Source organism: Antechinus flavipes, chromosome 1 (genome assembly GCF_016432865.1).
Source record: "Antechinus flavipes isolate AdamAnt ecotype Samford, QLD, Australia chromosome 1, AdamAnt_v2, whole genome shotgun sequence".
NCBI lineage: Eukaryota > Metazoa > Chordata > Mammalia > Dasyuromorphia > Dasyuridae > Antechinus > Antechinus flavipes.
Window position 1 is genome coordinate 96,047,797 of NC_067398.1, and position 14,310 is coordinate 96,062,106.

Below are 14,310 nucleotides of genomic sequence, written 5' to 3' on the forward strand. Positions count from 1 at the left end.
CTTTAAGGGAGGTGTGAACTCTCTTGAAGTTAGAAAGTGTACTTTGTGAAGCTAGCATACTTGTGGACTCCAATGAGTAAAGGTGTGAACACAAACCTTGTCTTAATTAGTTCTACTTAGTACCTTGTTTCAGGTTCTGGCCAAAACATCTTCTTGTAAGATTAGATCAACTCTAATTACTTAGCAGTTAGTAAGGATTCCAACATATTGCCTTGCCCAAACATTAGAAAACTTAACATAGGAAAACTTAAAAAAAAAAAAAAAAAAAAACTATTGTTGTTCAGTTATCCAGTCATGTTTGACTCCTCATGGACCATTGTTGGAATCCTTACTAACTGCTAACTAATTAGAGTTGATCTAATCTTACAAGAAGATGTTTTGGGCAGAACCTGAAACAAGGTACTAAGTAGAACTAATTAATACAAGGCTTGTGTTCACACCTTTACTCATTGGAGTTCAATGAGTTCACACCTCCCTTGAAGCTCTTTGGGCCAGAGAGCACTAGCATAAATAGAGCTTCAATGGGCCAGTCAAAGAAGTTCTTCAGAGGAAGAAGCTACAAGTCGGGATTTCAGCAGAATTATGCCAGAAGCCCTCTCTTCAAGGCAAGACAGATTCATCTTGGAGCTGGCTGGAGGCTGAAGAAAGCAGAGGCAGAGACTGAAGGACCAGACCTTTGGATTTGGCGACATTCGGAGAGAGCTCTTGGAACCAAGCAGAGAGATAGGCCTCTAAGCTAACCGGGCTATATTGGAGATAATAAAAGATCTGAACTTTTATCACCTGGCTGCGTTTGGGAAGAAGATCACCACATTTTGGCGCCCAACGTGGGGCAAACAGACCCCCCCCCCCCAAGTGGATTTCAGTGGAAAAGCTCCGATCCTGATTCAAGTGGAAAAGCCTCTGATCCTGATCCAGTGGAAAAGACTCTTCAACCCAGAAATTAGGGTGAGTGCAACAAAGAAATTTTGTTAGAAGAGTTAAAGTAGAATTTCAGCTAAGATGGGACAGATATTTAGAAAACAGCCTTCTGTTTCTGTTCAAGGAAAATGTTTAGAGAGCATTGTCAAAATTATGGAAAGCCAAGGTTTAATTATAATTTTGGAGCAGGTCACTGAACTTTTAGAAATTGTTAAATATATATGTCCTTGGTTCTCTACAGATAAGGAATTAGATTTAGATGAATGGAAATTAATCGGAGAAAAACTGGGTGAATGCTACAGATCTAATTCAAACTCAATACAGTGGACATTAGAAAGAGAGGATCCTTTTTATAATAGAAATGGACCTGACTCAGTTTCCAAAGACATAATTAATACATATAATGTAATACAATTGGCTATAAGAAGTTAATTAAGTGATAGAATGAAGAAAAGGAAAGTACAGGAGGAAGAAGTGCCAACTTTACTAGGTGAAAAGGAGGACAAATCAGATGAGAATGGAGTTAATTACAATTCTGAGTGTGATACTTCACAGCAGGAGGAATTAGATCATTCCACATCTCATGACCCTCCCCCCTCAATTATAGAGGAAGAAGGGGGAGGAAGAGAGGTAGAAACACAATCAGCGATTCCTGTAAAGCAGAATTTGACAAGATTAGAAAAAGCATTAATTAAGGCAAAAAATGAAGGAGAAGATATATCTGATTTTATAAATGCATATCCTGTGATTGAAGAACTCAACTCCTCAGGTCAAAAAGAGAGAAAATACACTCCTTTTAATTTGGGAAAAATTAAAGATTTGAAAAAGGATTGCACTCTTTATGGGGCTACATCATCTTATGTGAAGATGTTACTGGATAATTTGTCTTATGAAATCTGGCTGTTATCAATTTGTACGTCTTAGGACAGATCACATAATCTCTTGGGGACTGCTCCTCATTGCTAAAATCATATATGTGTATGTGAATATGTGGATGTGGGTATGAGGACACACACATATAAATGTATATATATATATACAAAATAACAATTTTATATTAATTTATTTCTTAAAGAGTAGAACAAAGATATAGGAACAAACATGAAACTAGACAGAGCAAAAGTTCATTTATAGATGAAAGTGGGAGAAAACAAGACATAAAAGACAAACTTCATAGGGCTTACCTTCTGACTGCTTTTGCTATTTGTTTTCTTTACTGGAAAAGTAAAGGTAGCACATAAATTAGCCACCAATTTCTTGGCTGACCAGGTAGCCACAGCAACATGACCAGAAGCTACTAGGATACTAAATCCCTGCCACATACCTGGGCTAATCAAGTCCCAAGGGCAAAATTGTTGCCTTTTAGGGGAAAAGTAACTGAATTCAAATCCTGCTTCCTGACTCCATGTGCAAAACTCTAGTCACTGAACAACCTCTTTACAATGTGAAATGAGAAAATCAAATTGATTCTGATTTTGTAATCAATTCTATTCTATATCATCCTCACTTATGTTGTAAAATTGTCTAAGCCATGTTTCTTTGTCTCTGACTTAGATTCAGAAGTTTAACTTTCTTCTTTGAGTTGTTGTCCCATAAATAACCTTAATTCAAAGAAATATATTATCTCTATATAACTTACTGGATTTGCATAACTAAGGGAGATTTGTTATCATGCTAATAATCCTTGCAAGTTGAAAATGTATGCCAGGAAGTCAATTATCTTTGCAATATCTGTCTGTTCTCTATGAAAGTCTATACTGTTACTCATGTACACTGACACCACCAGTAGACTTTCCATAGCAATAAAATGGAAGGAGGGATTGTTGTTCATTCCAGACATCTACCCAATCATATTGTTTTCTATTATCTATGGTATTTTAGATTTTGTAACCAATCATTTTGTTTTATCATTCCTGTTTTTGGTTTTCTTGTACTTTCCAAAACGATATTAAAGCTAGTAAACCCTATGTGTGGGTTTTAGAGGCAAATGCTGTTGAGGTTTCACTATATACTTAAAATTTTATAAAGTTATTTTCTGAAGTTTTATAAAATAAAATTCCTCATTTATAGAATTCTTAGTTTGATATTAATTGTTCTTCACTGAAAATCTGGGACTTCATGCCTTAAAAAGAAGTAAGATGGAGGAAGGGTGGTAGGGACAATAACAATTTTAAGTATAGGTTATATTAGTTGCTTATTTAACATAGTCTTTTGAAAAATCCATCTAGTTGCTAAATCAATCACTTATAAACTATTTTCTTGCAAATGTAGTTATTAAAAGCCTCCAAGTGTGTTTCACAAGATGTCAAGCAAATGAAGGTAATATAGAGGACTTTTTACCAGTGCTTTCACTGGTAGTTAGACTTCAGTAGCCTTTAGAGACCATTAAGTACCCTTTGGCTAATTGGCCAATGGTAGATTAATCCTCTTTTTATTCTAGCAGCACTATTTTAACACCCCTAGCACTCTGTCAATGTAGAGTCTGAATGACAAAATAATATTGTGCATGAATAATAAGCAGAAAAGTTAAATTAACATTTCATGTTTAACATTCTGTACCTATGTGTCAGAGAAAAAAAACTTTCTTTTTAAGTCACTGACATTCAAAATTTTTTTTAAATAATCTAATGCAGACAACTTATTGAGTTGAATCTTCCTAATTACTGCTAATTGCTTATCAAGAAAAAAAAAAGACTTCTTGAAGTGCAGTTGTCTGTTACAGATGAACATAGCTCCAATGTGCATATTAAAGACAGGCATGACACTTGAGGTACTACATTATTATGAGGTCATACTAAATATGGTTTGCAATTAACAAAAAAGCTTTTAAGGTTGTTTAAAGTACTAAAAATGCCAATCTAACTCAAATTGGTTAAATTAGAGACAATCAATAAAATATTGGTACCTGCATATAAGTACATTTTATTTTAATTCAATTTACTAAAACAAAAGTAATCAAATTCATAATATAACATATATTATATACACACAAACATATATACATACAAATATATCTCCAAATTAATACTTGGTAAATATTTTGAATATAACTTATTTTAACTTATTTGAAAATTAACTTTATTATTTGAAATGCCAAAAATGACTAAAGACAACTTTCTAAACAATTTCAATCTTAAAAATGGTTAAAGATGTAAAAAAAATTGATGTCATTAACCTTTTATTTCTATGAATATGTTTTATATTACAGGTTTTTAACTGATTTGAACTCAATCTATGTAACTAATCTACATAATAAACAAAGTGTTTTAAATAATATTATTTTAGCTGAAATGCTGGTTTTAAAATTACATTTATTCAACATATAATTGGTAAATGACAGATTTTTCTTTAATTATTTACTTGCTTTTCATAAAATAAAATATCACTATCTTGGAATTATTTAAAACCTATTAGCTAATGATAACAGCTTACATTTATGTATAAATTTGTAGCTTTCAAAGAGTTTTCACAGACTATTTCACTTGATTAATCAATATTAAAATGAGTGATATTAAACTACATGATTTAAACTTTTATTATTATGACTGCCCCTAACAGTTAGTCATAGGACATTAATGGAAGCATGGGAATAAAAGAAAAATTAGTACTTTAGTTAAATTATAAAATTTAGAAAACTTAAAAATTTTAGAAAAATTCAAATATCAAATATCCCTGGCAGAATAAGTTGTCGGCATTAGATTGTTTTTTAAAAATTGAATGTCAGTGACTTAAAAAGAATTTTTTTTTTTTGCTGACACATAGATACAGAATGTTAAATATGAAATGGTAATATTGACTTGTCCATAGTAAAAATTCCAGCACTTAATAAAATGTGGAACAAATTTGTTAGCATTTCAAACTGCTCTCTTTACTTTTGCCAGCTGAAAAGTCCACTGGAACTCAAATATTAAACCACCTGCTCATTCTCTATGAAATGAATAAGAAAGGAAACCTAGAAGAGATAGTATGAGGATCAACACAGCTCACTACAACAAACAGGGGGAAAATTCCCAACAAATCAATAGTAGTCTAATACAGGCTCTTTATCCTTTTGTAATCAAACAGATGTTCTCACATAACATTAAAAAAAAAATTTGAAACTATTTCATAGTGAATTTTTTTGCTTACTTGCTCTTATTGAAACAAAATATTTGTCAGTACAATCACTTATTGTTTTAAAGTTACTTTGGGTTAAATGGATTTTTGTGGACTGATCCAGCAACCTACTTAAACAACTCAAACCACTACTTCATCAGAAAAATGTGTTATACATAAAAAATGTGGTTTACACACAAAAAAAGCGAGGATACAGCCTATTAAGGCCTTCTTGTAATTTTTTTCATATACAAACAACAGCTCATTTTCATCTTTATTAAATTTTCCTGAAATATTTAATTCCTATAGAGTTCTTTGAAAGCATTAATGTTGCTTAATATGTTTTTGATTTCTAAATAATTTATAGACTGCTTATATTTATATAAGCAATATATATGTTAAATAATTTTCAATTAATATCTTGCTATAAAATGCATAGTTATAAATATCATCTCAATTAATTACACTTGAAAAAGCATGAGTAGTATATCAAGTTATAGTAACTTTAACCAAATACTTTTATCTTTTATATGACATAAATAGATATTTCACAACTCTGAATGTGCTCAGAATCATAATTTATAAATCTACATTTTATATGCTTAAAGTAGTGAAATTATGATTATATAAATTCTGTTAATTTATAACATGGAACATCTCAGGATCTGGAAATTAAAATATTTTAGTGGTGGGGTCAATCATATGAGCAGCGTCTATTTGCTTGATCTTACTACATCTAAGCACTGCAAATGAACTACTTCCATGAGAACCAGTAAGGGAATTTCAGATACTCTACAGCTCATTACAAATTTAACAGCAGCAATTCTAAGTATTCATATGGTTCAGACAACACATACAAATACACTCCACTGAAAATTCACCAGAGAAACAAATTAATAATGTTTCCATCTGTTTCCTGTATATTTTTATAAAATAAAAACTCCATATCTTCATATATATATATTTTTTTAAAGCAGAATTTTTCTCATATGATTGAAATCAATGTTCATATATGCCTACCCAGAGGTACATTTTAAATCAAAAAAGTGCAAATTATAAAAGAAAAACATCTTAACAAATATATAGAAGTAAAAGAAAATAGAATAGATTTAAAAACCTTTAAAATATACAGTTCTATTTTAAAGATAATATAACTATATACTGTATTCTAGTAAATATACTGCTAAGAAGAATGGATGAACTTTTAATTAATGGAGAAACTCAGAATGAACTAAGGCTTATAAGAAAATCTAAGGACAACAGAAAAGGGCTTTATAAAAAGAGCTATCAGAGAAAAAGAGGAACATTAAAGCAAGTATAGGACAATTGTTTCAAGGGAATGAGATAATGATAATAGGTGGAAAAGAATTCTCAATTCTGTTTTCTCTTCAAAGAAAAACGTTCTTTATGTTGGAAAGGACAAAATAAAAATTGCTAATATAAAATTGATTATTCAGTGGTAAAGGAATGTCTAGATGTCCTTGAAGGGTTTAAGACATCAGACCCAGATGAACTATTTTCCAGACTACTGAAAAAACTGGCAGAAGTGACTGCTGAACTATTACCAGTGATCTCTCAAAGACCACCAGTCTTGATTGCAAGACTGAAGAAGAAGAAAAAGGATAGATAGAGCCTGAAAACAAATCTATGATTCTCTGATTCCTAGTAAAGTTCTAGTGTAAAATAACTGCTGCTGAGTTCAGGACTAAGTCATTTACCCTCTCCCTTTGGAGGAGTCTTAGTTTTAAACAGACAGCCATAGATCAAGTTTATTCCTGAGGGTAAACCTGGACCTTACCGGAAGAGGCCAGGCTTTTTTCTTGTTTTTTCTGGCTTTTTGTACCCCAATCCTGGAACACTTATTGGAATTTCTTAAAGCTTGCATTTGGCTCATCTCTAGGCTTTACCCAACAAGAGAAGTAGAAAGATACTCAATGTAAGATATAATTCATGTATAGCAGTGTCCTATATACAAAAGAAAAACATATAACCAAAAGATTCATGAGGACAAATTAACAAACACTTAAATGAGAAGTAATTACTAATACTACTGCATTATTATACTCTTCTAAGAAAAAAACCAAAATCTAAGATATTTTGTGAGACTGCTGAACTGGCATTTCCCTTTCACCTCTGTATCCAGTATTCTCACAGTTCTTTCGATTCCCTTATTTTCTGGCAAGTCAGGAGAGGGGTTGGGATCCTATTCTTGGTGTTCATCTTCTCCTATGCCATTTGCTACTGTAGTTGTAGGAAGTAATTTCTATGGCTTAGGCAACACTAACTGAGAGTCCCAGGAGCTTCTCACCAAGATTGCCCCAAAAACTAAAACTATCCACTTCAGAATTGCTGTTCAGTTCTCTGAATTCAGGAAAATTTAAAAAACAAAGTAGGAAAGGCAGGGAAAAGCTTTGAGATCATGATTCAGACCTGTGTAGATGAGCACATTTTCAAATATAATTGTGGAAGTGAGAGTGGCCATTCCCTATCCCATGGGAAGAATTCCACATGCTCTATCATAGGGCATGGGGCTGGAGGGGAGAGGGAGTGCAGGTAGGAAAAAAAAAGGTTACAGGGAGAGAGAAGAGGGAGAGAGAACTGTTTCTTAAACTGAAGAAGCATTATACTAAAATATGTTATTAAAAAGATGATTTGCAAATATCTAGACAAGGAAATGGTATCCACAGTGTAGTGTGATTTAGTAGCCAAAAAGTGAACGTGATTTAAAATTACATTAAGACATATAATATGTTTTGTAATGGCTTCATCAATATTATGTCATGCCTGAATAATTTCACATCCTTTTGGAGGGACAAGAGTTCTAGTAGTTCAGAGGTAACATTTATAACTAAAAGATACCTAGATTTTTACAAGACAATTGGCAATACTCCAAATTAATTTTGTGGACAAAATGAAGGGATTTGAGATTGATGATAATACAGATAGGTAGGTTCAGAAATTGCTGAATGGCTCTACCAAAACAGAAATCATTTAAGGTTAGATATAAACTTAGAAAGAGGGATAGCTAACAAGGTCAGGAACCATAACCATTCTAAAAGGTTAGAATTCTGGGCTGATAAGATGAAATGTAATAAAGAAAGATAAAAGGTCTAACTGTATACTTGAACTTTAAAAAAATAAATCTACTTCCCAAGTAAAAGATGGGGAAAGCATAACTGTGTGGTAGTTTGTCTAACAAAGATCTTGGGGTATAAAAAGAGTCAAGAACAGAATAGAGGAAGCATAAAAACAATTATAAACTTAAGATATAACATTGAAAACTAAGAAAATGATTTCCCTACTGTACTCTAATTTGGAGTATTCTTATCTAAACTATTACATCCAGTTCTGTATATCACATTTGAGAAATAAGGGGACAAGAACCGAGGGAGGGTCAGCCTAAGAAGAATTAACTGAAAGCAGTGTAAATATTTAACTGACCTAGATATGAGAAGATAGCTGCCATCAAATATTTGACGGGTTGCAATATGAAAGATGTATTAAATTTGCTCTACCTGTCTCCAGAGGGTAGATCTAAAACCAATAATTAAGCATTATAAATAAGCAAATTTAGATTTAGCATAAGAAAAAAATTTCTAAAATTTAGAGTTATCTTAAAATGGAATAGACTGCTTTAAGAGGTAGTGGGCTACCCTTCACTTCAGGTCTTCAAAAAAGGCTGGATTACCACATCATATAAAAATTATTCTTATTCATGTCTAGTTTGATTAAATGATCTCTTACGAATATTTTAACTTTGAGATCTTTGATGATACTATATTTTTACTTGTTTAAGAAAGATTTTTCTGGAAGTAATATGAAGGATGAATTGGAAAGGACAAATATTGAAAGTGTCATTTATTAGAAAGTTTTTCATAGTTCAGGTGGGAGATTATGAAGACATATATTAAGGGAATGGCATTAAGCATAGAAAATGAGGGATCTGAGAGATCTTACAGGGACAGAATTAACAGGATAGGGCAAATAATGGCTATAGTAAAATAGAGGTGGGAAGGATGAGGAAAAGGAAAGAATAAAAAATAACATCATGATTACAACATGCAATGCAGCACAGAAGAAAACAGGTTTGAAAAAGGAAAAAGAACTTACTTTTGTTCATATCTGATCTGAGATACTGTAGGGAAATATAGCTGGAGACAAATTGTAAGTAGCTAGAAAGGCAAGTATAGAACTCAGAAAAGAGATCAAGGTTTGAGAGAGGTATTTTTTGATATCATGTAATCATGCACAATACCTGAGGCTGCGGATCTGAATGTGATTATTTACTGTGTGGGGAGCAAAATAAAATACATAGACTAAACTCAATTTTCCTCAAAAATTATTGAAATCACACTCAAAAATTACTTGGTTCAGAGGGACTAAGGCCCAGTCCATCAATGTAGCTTCCTGATAACCTTAACTACAAAATCTAGTCTATACAGAGTCAAGAAGTTGGTCTTCCTCAAAATTGACCGATAAACCAGTATAGCCAACACAGAGTCAAGGAAGCTATTTGCAATTGAATCAGTAGTGTTTATTTATGAATAACCTTTCTTTTCTATGGCTAAGTAAACTTGTTTTTTGTTAATTGTTAGAAGATTGGGCCTAAAACATTTGGAAATATTAGTCCTGGATCAGTATGGTCTTATTTAAGTGAAGATAGAGAGAGAGATGCAAGGGAAGATGAGTTCTTGGTTGTTTACCTGATATCTTTTGGTGCTTCCTGTAGTGCTGGCTATACAAAGTAAAGTGGTTCCTATTTCATCAGGAAAATTAGAGAGTAAACTGTATAATGAATGTGCCCCATGTCTTTAAAAATCATCTCCTAAGCACTATCAGCTGTCACTGTCAATTATTTGAATAATTTTTGTATTTAAGAATGATTGTGATTTCCAGACCCCAAAGACTAAAATTATGGGATTGTCTAGGAAAGGCTATGAATGAATTTTCCAATATTCTTTAGTAAGGGAGGCCTGGATATTGGGCAAGAAACACAAAGTAAGTGGTAGTACAAGTTGATATTTGATATTGAACTTATCAACAGAACAGGTTGCATGCAAATAATGTTTTAGTGACTTTATTAAAGATGGCTCTGACTCAAGATATGTCTAGGTGGCTAGGCTTTGTGTCATAATCTGTGCTAGAGAACCAATATTCTTGGTCCCATGCCTGGTCAGTCACTGCTTTACATTGGGAGAGCCACTAAAAACTACAAAGATTTTGCTTGACCCATTAAAATGGATCAGATTAAGAAGATCCAGTACTTGGTCCTTCCAAAGGTCTTCCCAAAGCAAAGCCTAGAAATCCTGACCTTTGTTGTTTTCCATATTCTTTCATTCCTTTGGTTTACTGCTATAGTTCTTCTTTCTATTTTGCTTTTTTTCTGTAATTGGATCAGTGAACTTAGACTTGGGTTGTTGATGTAGTTTCCTGATTGTTGTTGTTGATGTTTGTCCTTCATTCTTGAAGAGGACCAGGACATCAGGGAAGAATGTCATAATATGCAAATGAAGTGAATTTAAGTGAGGGAGGGCTGTGCCAGGTCACCTGTCTCACTTTCCCCTTCAGAGCCATGTGGGTCCAAAGACAGGATGTAGGTCAAGACAATTAGAGATGACTTGGAAGGAAATGGGAGACCTTGGCCTTTTTAGATATTAATGGGTCTTAGTTTGATTAAAGCTACATTCATTCAGTGATTAAGGCCAGGTAGCAACTGTAGCAAAGAATCTCCCCTTTAACCTACTCAAAAAAAAAAAAAAAAAAAAAAAAAAAAAAACTTAAATAAATAAATAAATAAATCTGGGAGGGGAAGACCCTCAGAGTTTCTGGCCAAAGCAGAAATGACTGCTATTTACATTCAATCTGAGTCAATCAGGACCCAAAAAATGACCAAATGGGACTTGGTCTAGGACCTATTGGTGACCACTGAGCATTTTCTGAAATAGGTTTAAACATGAACCCTTCACAATAAGATAAGGGTAAGCAAGGAAAACTATTATTACCACTATTATTCAATCTTGTATGAAAAAGAAAGGAAATCAATGGAATAAAAATGGGCAATGAGAAAATGAAGCTATCATTCTTTGCAAATGATATGATAGTATATCCATAAAACCATAGAAAACAACTAAAAATTAGTTTAAACGATTAATGTTGAGCAAAATTGGATAAAAAATAAACCCACGTACATTAACCACATTTTTATTTATTTTATTTACAAAACACAACAGGAAGAGACAGAAAGGAAAATTCCATTTAAAATAATTGTAGCTGGGGCAGCTAGGTGGTGCAATGAATAGAGCATTAGCCTTGGAGACACAAGGACCTGAGCTCAAATATGGCCTCAAACACTTGACATTACCAGTGTGACCCTGGACAAATGATTTAAGTCCAACTGCCTCATTAAAATAATAATAAAATAACTGAAGATATAATATATTTGTGAGTCTCTTTAGCAAGACAAAACCATGGCCTCTATGAACACAATTACAAAAAAATTTTGCACACAGTCAGATCAAAACAATTGAAGAAATACTACTCATGGACAGTTCAAACCAATATAACAAAAATGACAATCCTACCTAAATTAATTTGCTAATTCAGTGCCATGCATATCAAACTATAAAAGAATTATTTGACTAGAAAGAACATCAATGACAAAAAAAACCAAATTAAAGGATAGTAGCCCCACAGTTCCAAATTTCAAACTACATTGCAAAGTGGTAATTATTAAAACAACTTAATACTGGCTAAGAAATAGAGCAGCAGACAAACAGCAAAGCAGAACCAAGACAGCAGAGAATAGACACGTCTTTCTGTGACCTCCTCTGACCTTTTCTCAAACCAACAACAGATCAAGCCTCTAAACTGGTTTTGGAGAACCCACAAATATTTGGACTAAAACAAATTTCCAGAAGAGATATATTGGAAGAACTTTGGAACAGGTCTGTTTCAAACAGGCAGCTGGACAATCTGCCAAGCCCAGACGACAGCACATAGCTTTTGATAAACTCAAAGATCAAAGTTTATGGGGCAAGAACTTACTACTGACAAAAAAAAAACTGCTGTGAAAGCCATAAAGCAGCCCAACAGAAATTAGACATGGACTAACAACTCATACCATATCAAAATAAGGTCAAAATTGATAAATTATCTTTATATCATAAAGATCATATCATAAGTAAATTAAGGAAGTATAGGAAAATGAACCTGTCAGATCTATGGATAAGGGAAAAGTTTACAAGCAAGCAAAAAATAGGGAGGTTCATGGAAAATAAAATGTCTAATTTTGACTACATGAAATTAAAAATATTTTGCACAATGCCAATTAAGCCAAAATTAAAAGGAATACAAGAAACTGGAGTAAAAATATTGATAGCAAATTCCTCTGATAAAGGCCTTATTTGCCAAATAAACAGCTTACCCAAATTCATAAAAATAAGAGAAATTCCCTATTTTCAAAACATATGCATAGATAGTTTTCAATATTCACCCTTGCAAAATCGTGTGTTTTAAATTTTTTTCTCTCAATCCCTATCCCCTCCTCTAAGTAGCAAGTAATCCAATATATCACACATGCAATTCTTCTATACATATTTCCATAATTATCATGCTAACCAAGAAAAATCGGATAAGGAAAAATGAAAAGAAAACAAGAAAGCAGACAACAAAAAAGTGAAAATACTATTGTGATCCATATTTAGTCCCCAAAGTCTTCTAAATGCAGATCTAGTTAGATCTAGATGTCTTCATCATAAGAACATTGTAATTGGTCTGAATCGCCTCACTGTTGGAAAGAGTCGCATCCATCAGAATTGATCATTTTGTTGTGGCTGTGTACAACATTCTCCTGGTTCTGCTCATTTCACTCAGCATCAGTTCATCTAAGTCTCTCCAGGTCTCTCTGACATCATCCTGCTGATTATTTCTTATAGAACAATAATATTCCATAACATTCATATACCATAACTCATTCAGCCATTCTCCAACTGATGGGCATCCACTCAGCTTCCAGTTCCTTGCCACTACAAAAAGGGCTGCCACAAACATTTTTAAAAGTACATATGGAACTTTTCCCTATAATATTCTTCTTTAAAATGTGTGGTGATTTTCTTCTTTTAAAATAATATAATAAGAATGGTTCTTTTGGGGGGAGAAAAGAGGTTTCTTGGGAGGTTTTCTGGAGGCAGCCTTAGTTGCAGTTCAGATCAATAATTACCCCAAATGCAGCTAGGTGATAAAAGTTCAGATCTTTTAATGCCTCCAATATAGCCCGGTTAGCTTAGAGACCTATCTCTCTGCTTGATTCCAAGAGCTCCCTCCGAATGTCTCCAAATCCAAAGATTAGTCCTTCAGCCCAGCCAGCCAAGTGGAAAATGGAATGGATCTCTCTTGCAGCTCTTGCAGCTTTGTCCTTTGCTTCTGCTTCTGCTTTCTTCAGCCTCTAATTCAGCTCCAAGGTGAATCTGTCTTGCCTCTGAGAGAGGGCTTCTGGCTCTCAATCTCCCAGAGTGCTCCTCTCTGACCCCAGTCAATGTTCCGAAGTAAAACTCCTCACTTAGAGAAGGCTTCTGGCTGAACTCACTTGATGCTCCCCTCTCAATCTAAATTCAGCTCCACTCTCCATGTATTTCAGCTGAATTCTGTCCGAGAGCCTCTGTCTGTTTCTTATATATGAGAGAGAAGAATTGTGGGATATGAGAGAGAGGGATTACAGGTTTCTTCCCAGAGTGCTCTCTGGCCCTAAGAGCTTCAAAGAAGGTGTGAATTCGGATATCTCATACTAAACCCTGAAATCTCCCAAACGTGGGAACTCCAATGAACGTAAGCATTGTATCAATTAGTTCTACTTAATACCTTGTTTCAGATTCTGGCCCAAAGCATCTTGTAAGATTAGATCAAGGATACTGATTCATGCTAAATTAGATTATTATTGCCTCTATCAACTCTAATGACTTAACAATTTGTAAAGATTTCAACATTTCCCTCCTTTGGGATCTCTTTGGGATAAAAACCCAGTAGAGACACTGCTATATCAAAGGGTGTGCACAGTTTGATAACTCTTTGGACAAAGTTCCTTAATAATCACGTTTCTAAATGTTCTACATCACTAATGATTAGAGAAATTAAAAGTAAAGAAAAAAGCAAAAAAAAATTGTGGGAAACATTTACATCAATGTCAAATGTTACTTCAATCTGAGGAACACCTCTGGAAGCTGGTGGGATTTCTGTGAGCTCAAACTTCCCAAGCAAGTTGTTATCCTTTGTCATTGCTCTCTCACCTTCCTAAACCTG

At 33.5% G+C, this 14,310-nt stretch overlaps 1 protein-coding gene across 1 annotated transcript in view; it reads right to left on the bottom strand.

The window, feature by feature from the left end:
• Positions 1–14,310, bottom strand: part of CNTLN (centlein) — a 446,067-nt gene that overhangs the window by 100,810 nt on the left and 330,947 nt on the right. The gene's annotated exons all lie outside the window — the stretch shown is intronic.